Source organism: Oncorhynchus mykiss, chromosome 7, assembly GCF_013265735.2.
Source record: "Oncorhynchus mykiss isolate Arlee chromosome 7, USDA_OmykA_1.1, whole genome shotgun sequence".
NCBI classification, from domain to species: Eukaryota; Metazoa; Chordata; class Actinopteri; order Salmoniformes; family Salmonidae; genus Oncorhynchus; species Oncorhynchus mykiss.
The window spans coordinates 70,909,861-70,917,727 of record NC_048571.1 but is presented as its reverse complement, the minus strand read 5'-3'; positions in this window follow the sequence as shown (position 1 = coordinate 70,917,727).

Genomic DNA, 7,867 nt, shown 5'->3' with positions numbered 1-7,867 from the left:
TGATTAAAGAAGTAATAAAACTGGCCTTTAAACTAGTTGAGTATCTGGAGCATCTCAGCATTTGTGGGTTCGATTACAGGCTCAAAATGGGCAGAAACAAATAACTTTCTTCTGAAACTCCTCAGGTTATTCTTGTTCTGAGAAATGAAGGCTATTCCATGCGAGAAATTGGCAAGAAACTGAAGATCCCGTACAACGCTGTATACTACTCCCTTCACAGAACAGTGCAAACTGGTTCTAACCAGAATAGAAAGAGGAGTGGGAGGCCCCGGTGCACAACTGATCAAGAGGACAAGTACATTAGAGGGTCTAGTTTGAGAAACAGACGCCTCACAAGTCCTCAATTGGCAGCTTCATTTTATAGTACCCGCAAAACACCAGTCTCAACTTCAACAGTGAAGAGGCGACTCCGGGATGCTGGCCTTCTAGGCAATTCATTTTCTATATTTGCAGGTTAGGCTCGGGTGCGGGCCTCAGATTTTCACTTTATCACAGTGAAAAAGTCAGGCGTTTGTAGATGGGTTATTAGCAATTGCGGAAAGGTGCCGGTGAACAAACAACTGACCTGTGCATCACTACTGTATGCCTAGCAAGCTAGCTAGCTAACATTGTCCAGAAAATTGAAGTAGGAGAGAGCTGTGAGCATAGGTGAGGACTATCAAATTCAAGTAGTCTAGTAGTGATTGATTGATTAATAGTAAAATATAACTCCCTTTCGATTTTTATACTCCCGTTGAAAATAGGATTAATTTAGAGGAATGTGACTTGTAATAACACTACTGCACAATGTTTAACAATAATATTTTCTGAAAAAAAAACATGCTTCTTAACCATTCACTATCAATCACTTATATAGTTCAGATCAAATCATTTGGTGTGATGAACCAATAACAAAGGGAAAAATGCAGAGAACAAAGTAATACAATTTGACCCGTTGTATTTAGATTGTCATTATAGAGACACCTATTGGATAAATGTGGCAACTCCTCTCTTGCTGCAAAAAGTTTTCGGGGGGGAAATGTTCAGGTCTTGTGGGCGGGTTTTGAGTAGTCATTGGGCCATAAATATTTAGTAGACCTGGCTTCCCTGAGTGGAGCGAAGTCTTGTATGTTTTTCTGGAAGAAGAAAGTTGCTGACATATACAGTTGTTTCTGTATGGACAGCGTATGCAGAGCGTTTCTAAGTACAAATATTGGGGTATATGGTTCAATGAGCAATATACATGGAAAGATCATGTCATAAATGTTGGAACAAAATGTAAGAAGGTGGTGAATCTTATGCGCTCGGTCTCTGGGAATGAAGGGGGTGCTGACAGACAATCGTTGATGGATATTTATAGCTCTGATCAGAACGACAATTGATTATGGGTGTATAGTTTATGGAACAGCGGCCAAGACTTGGCTTCAAAAGATGGACAGACTCCAGTATATGGCTTTAAGTATATGTATTGGTGCATTTAAATCAACATCTGTATGTGCCTTACAAGTGGAGGCAGATGAGATGCCTTTGTATATATGGTGTAAAAAGTTGTCATTAGCTTCTTGGGTTGAAAAGCTGAGGTTGAGCATCCCACTGCTACTGTTCTAGATGACTGTTGGGAATATACTAGTAGACAAGGCAGTGCTTTTGGTTGGACAGTTGGAAAGCTTGCTGATGAGTGGTTTGAGGGAGTTGGAGGTTGGCTTTTCTGTGGTGAAGGGGATGTTCCTCCATGGTTACTCCCGAATCCTGTTGATTTTTAAATTGTTATTTTATTGAACCTTTATTTAACTAGGCAAGCCAGTTATGAAGAAATTCTTATTTACAATGCCGGCCTACCAAAAGGCAAAAGGACTTTTGATAGGACAAAACACACATCACGACAAGAAAGACAACACAACACTACATAAAGAGAGACCTAAGACAACATAGCAAGGCAGCAACACATGACAACACAGCATGGTAGTAACACAACATGGTAGCAACACAATATGACAACAACATGGTAGCATCACAAAACATGGTACAAACATTATTGGACACAGACAACAGCACAAAGGGCAAGAAGGTAGAGACAACAATACATCATGCAAAGCAGCCACAACTGTCAGTAGGAGTGTCCATGATTGAGTCTTTGAATGAAGAGATTGAGATAAAACTGTCCAGTTTGAGTGTTTGCTGCAGCTCGTTCCAGTCGCTAGCTGCAGCGAACTGAAAAGAGGAGCGACCCAGGGATGTGTGTGCTTAGGGGACCTTTAACAGAATTTGACTGGCAGAATGGGTGTTGTATGAGGAGGATGAGGGCTGTAATAGATATGTCAGATAGGGGGGAGTGAGGCCTAAGAGGGTTTTATAAGTAAGCATCAACCAGTGGGTGTTGCGACAGTTATACAGAGATGACCAGTTTACAGAAGAGTATAGAGTGCAGTGATGTGTCCTATAAGGAGCATTGGTGGCAAATCTGATGGCGGAATGATAAAGATCATCTAGCTGTTCGAGAGCACCCTTACCTGCCGATCTATAAATTATGTCACCGTAATCTAGCATGGGTAGGATGGTCATCTGAATCAGGGTTAGTTTGGCAGCTGGGGTGAAAGAGGAGCGATTACAATAGAGGAAACCAAGGCTAGATTTAACTTTAGCCTGCAGCTTTGTTATGTGCTGAGAGATGGGCAGTGTACCGTCTAGCCATACTCCCAAGTACTTGTATGAGGTTACTACCTCAAGCTCTAAACCCTCAGAGGTAGTAATCACGTGGGGAGAGGGGAATTCTTCTTACCAAAACACATTACCTTTGTTTTGGAGGTGTTCAGAACAAGGTTAAGGGTAGAGAAAGCTTGTTGGACACTAAGAAAGCTTTGTTGTAGAGCATTGAACACAAAATCAGAGGAGGGGCCTGCTGAGTACAAGACTATCATCTGAATATAAATGGATGAGAGAGCTTCCTACTGCCTGAGCTATGTTGTTGATGTAAATTGAGAAGAGCGTGGGGCCTAAGATCGAGCCTTGGGGTACTCCCTTGGTGATAGGCAGTGGCTGAGACAGCAGATGTTCTAACTTTATACACTGCACTCTTTGGGAGAGGTAGTTAGCAAACCAGGCAAAAGACCCCTCAAAGACACCGATTCTCCTTCGCCAGTCCACAAGAATGGAATGGTCTACCGTATCAAAAGCTTTGGCCAAGACAATAAAAATAGCAGCACAACATTGCTTAGAATCAAGGGCAATGGTGACATTATTGAGGACCTTTAAGGTTGCAGTAACACATCCATAACCTGAGCGGAATCCAGATTGCATACCAGAGAGAATACTATGAATATCAAGAAAGCCAGTCAGTTTATTATTGACAAGTTTTTCCAACACTTTTGATAAACAGGGCAAAATAGAAATAGGCCTGTAACAGTTAGGATCATCTTGAAGTCCCCTTTAAATAAAGGATGAACCGTGGCTGCCTTCCAGAAAGGAGGGACAGGTTAAAAAGGTCAGAGACGGCCTTGGCGATGATGGGGGCAGCAACCTTAAAAAATATAGGGTCTAAACCATCTGACCCAGATGTTTTTTTGGGGTCAAGTTTCAGAAGCTCCTTTTGCACCTCGGACTCAGTGACTGCCTGCAGGGAGACACTGTGGCATGGCAGGGGGAAAAGAGGGAGAAGCATCAGGGATAGTCACATTAGAAGGGGTGGGAGATGAGGAAATGTTGGACGGGCAAGGAGGTATGGCTGATTCAAATAGGAATCCTGACCTAACGATGTGATTAAAGAGCTTAGCCATGTGCTTCTTATCAGTAATAACCACATTAAGGGACATGGGCAGCTGTGAGGAGGAGGGTTTATTCTCCAGGTCTTTAACCATTTTCCAGAACTTCTTGAGGTTGGACACACAGAGAGAGAACTGCTCCTTAAAGTAACTAACTTTGGCCTTCCGGATAGCCTGAGTGCACTTATTTCTTATTTGCCTGAACGAGACCCTGAGTATGCGTGTGCCGAGCCTTTCACCAAGAGCAATTCTTGAGGTGGAGTAACTCTGCTAGATCACGGTCAAACCAGGGGCTGAACCTGTTTTTAATTCTCATTTTCTTTATGGGGGTGTGCTTGTTAACAATACCACTAAAAATATCAAAAAGAAGGTCCAAGCGTCTGTGACAGAGGGAATCAAGCCGATTCTATACCAATTTACAGAGGCCAGTTCATGAAGGAAGGCTTGATCATTAAAGTTTTTTAGCAAGCGTCCATGACAAATCAGGACAGGTTGTTTCAATGAGCAGCCATTACGAACACAGGCTGTTAAACAGTGATCACTAAGGTCATTACAGAAAACACCAGACTGATACCTATCAGGATTATCTGTGAGGATAACATCGAGGACAGTAGCCACAGGAGCAGGCGTTTACATTCCTGAATATGATTTGCAGATATGTAGAAGACTAACAGATGAACTGTCAATACACTCAGTTGAACTGTTGGTGATAATAGTTGCCCTCCAGTGGGTGGAGGACGTACAACCTGTTAGAATTATAGTAGACTCAGATTCTCTGTCTGTATTGAATAGTTTATCATCTGGTAAATCTAATAGGAGTGACATACTATTAGAGGTATTCATGTTATAATGGAGAATTGAGAAAATGGGTGTAGTAGTGAGATTCTGCTGGGTCCCAGCACATTCGTGTGTGGAAGGGAATGAAATTGTACACCAGTTAGCCAGAAAGGCTTTGAAACAAGATATATAATTTATATTAATGTTCCACTGGGTAGAATAGAAGTGAGGCCAAATCATTTAAAATCAGAGCCATTTTGATAGATGTGTGGCAGAAGAGATCCCAAGGGCTGGCATTTATTTGCCCTCCAAAGAAAGGTCGGTGGTGGACCAACATTCAAAGGTCAGATTAGAAAGGAAGAGGTGGTGTTTGCTCGATTGCGCTTAGAACATTGTACATTGAATTTGTCATTACGTCTGGCAAGCATGTGAATGGTTTGTGTCTGGGGTGTATGGTCGATGAAACAATGGAGCATGTGTTATATTGTTGTAAGTATGTTGAAGAGAGGGAAAGATTGAAGTATAGGGTCATTGCGGTTGGATGGGGTTGGGGGGATTTGGAAGGGATTTTGGGAAGGTCAATTAGAAGTTAATTGGGCTGGGCCTCCCAAGTAGTACAGCGGTCTAAGGAACTGCATTGTGCTAAAGGCGTCACTACAGACCTGGGTTCGATTCCAGGCTGTATCACAACCGGTCCCATAGGTTGGCGCACAATTGTTCCAACGTCGTCCGGGTTAGGTGAGGGCTTGGCCATGGGGGCTTTACTTGGCTCATCGCGCTCTAGCGACTCCTTGTGGCGAGCCGGGAGCCTGCAGGCTGACCTCGGTCACCAGTTGAACGGTGTTTCCTCCAACACATTGGTGCAGCTTGCTTCCGGGTTAAGAAGCGTTGTTTGTCGAGTTATGTTTCGGAGGACGTATGACTCGACCTTCACCTCTCGAGCCCGTTGGTGATTTGCAGCGATGAGACAATATCTAAATCACGTCACGTGAAACGTAAATACGTATGACAAGCAAACTGGGAACTTTTATAACATTTTACACTTTGTGAACGGAAAGTTATAAATTGTCAATGGAAGGGTTGGTAGAACATCTGTGAATTTAGTCAAATTGGATGCTGCCTTGACTATTCCAATAAGAGGGGGTGGGGGGGACTGAAACATGTAATAAAGCCATCAATGAGCATCATAATGCTTTTAAAACTTTGAAGAATAATTTGACATTTGATAGCATGATAGTCTTTCAGAGAGAGAGTGTTGTCTAGGACTCTCATTTTATTTATTTAACCAGGTAGGCTGCGACCTAGCCAAGATAAAGCAAAGCAGTTCGACACATACAACAACAGAGTTACACATGGGAATAAACAAACATACAATCAATAATACAGGAGAAAAATATATATACGGCATATGCAAATGAGGTAGGATAAGAGATAAGGTAGGATAAGGATAAACCGTTGGGTGGAGCGTGCAGAGATTGACAGGGAGTCTTTAGTCTGCAAAAACAACTTTACTAAGACAGAAAATAAATATATCAAAGAAATAACTTAAGTTTTGCTCGGTCTTTCTTAACTGGTGTCCGTCTCTCTCCCTTCTCACCCGTGGTGTGCCATCGTGCTCCTTTTATTTAGCCTCCATGGCTGGTTGGCACTTTCCTGTAATTACCTCCACTTAGCTGTCCGTGTCGGGGTGCCCAGCTCCCGTATTCCCAGCAGAGGGAGCCAACGTCGCCTCACGTACCTCCGCTCTATTACCATCCCCTGGGGTAGACCTCCTGGGATACCACAATAGGCTATGGTGGCAAATTAATTACAATATAGCAATTAAACACTGGAATGGTAGGATGTGCAGAAGATGAATGTGCAAGTTGAGATACTGGGGTGCAAAGGAGCAAGATAAATAAATAAATACAGTATGGGGATGAGGTAGATTGGATGGGATATTTACAGATTAACTATGTACAGGTGCAGTGATCTGTGAGCTGCTCTGGTGCTTAAAGCTAGTGAGGGAGGTAAGAGTTTCCAGCTTCAGAGATTTTTGAAGTTCGTTCCAGTCATTGGCAGCAGAGAACTGGAAGGAGAGGCGGCCTAAGGAAGAATTGGCTTTGGGGGTGACTAGTGAGATATACAGTGGGGCAAAAAAGTATTTAGTCAGCCACCAATTGTGCAAGTTCTCCCACTTAAAAAGATGAGAGAGGCCTGTAATTTTAAAACTTCAACTATGACAGACTAAATGAGAAAAAACATTCCAGAAAATCACATTGTAGGATTTATGAATTTATTTGCAAATTATGGTGGAAAATAAGTATTTGGTCACCTACAAACAAGCAATATTTTTGGCTCTCACAGACCTGTAACTTCTTCTTAGAGGCTCCTCTGTCCTCCACTCCTTACCTGTATTAATGGCACCTGTTTGAACTTGTTATCAGTATAAAAGACACCTGTCCACAACCTCAAACAGTCACACTCCAAACTCCACTATGGCCAAGACCAAAGAGCTGTCAAAGGACACCAGAAACAAAATTGTAGACCTGCACCAGGCTGGGAAGACTGAATCTGCAATAGGTAAGCAGCTTGCTTTGAAGAAATCAACTGTGGGAGCAATTATTAGGAAATGGAAGACATACAAGACCACTGATAATCTCCCTCGATCTGGGGCTCCACGCAAGATCTCAGCCCGTGGGGTCAAAATTATCACAAGGTGAGCAAAAATCCCAGAACCACACGGGGGGACCTAGTGAATGACCTGCAGAGAGCTGGGACCAAAGTAACAAAGCCTACCATCAGTAACACACTACGCCGCCAGGGATTCAAATCCTGCAGTGCCAGACGTGTCCCCCTGCTTAAGCCAGTACATGTCCAGGCCCGTCTGAAGTTTGCTAGAGAGCATTTGGATGATCCAGAAGAAGATTGGGAGAATGTCATATGGTCAGATGAAACCAAAATATAACTTTTTGGTAAAAACTCAACTCGTCGTGTTTGGAGGACAAAGAATGCTGAGTTGCATCCAAAGAACACCATACCTACTGTGAAGCATGGGGGTGGAAACATCATGCTTTGGGGCTGTTTTTCTGCAAAGGGACCAGGACGACTGATCCGTGTAAAGGAAAGAATGAATGGGGCCATTTATCATGAGATTTTGAGTGAAAACCTCCTTCCATCAGCAAGGGCATTGAAGATGAAACGTGGCTGGGTCTTTCAGCATGACAATGATCCCAAACACATCGTCCGGGCAACAGCCCAAAAACATCACTGCTCTAGAGGAGATCTGCATGGAGGAATGGGCCAAAATACCAGCAACAGTTTGTGAAAACCTTGTGAAGACTTACAGAAAATGTTTGACCTCTGTCATTGCC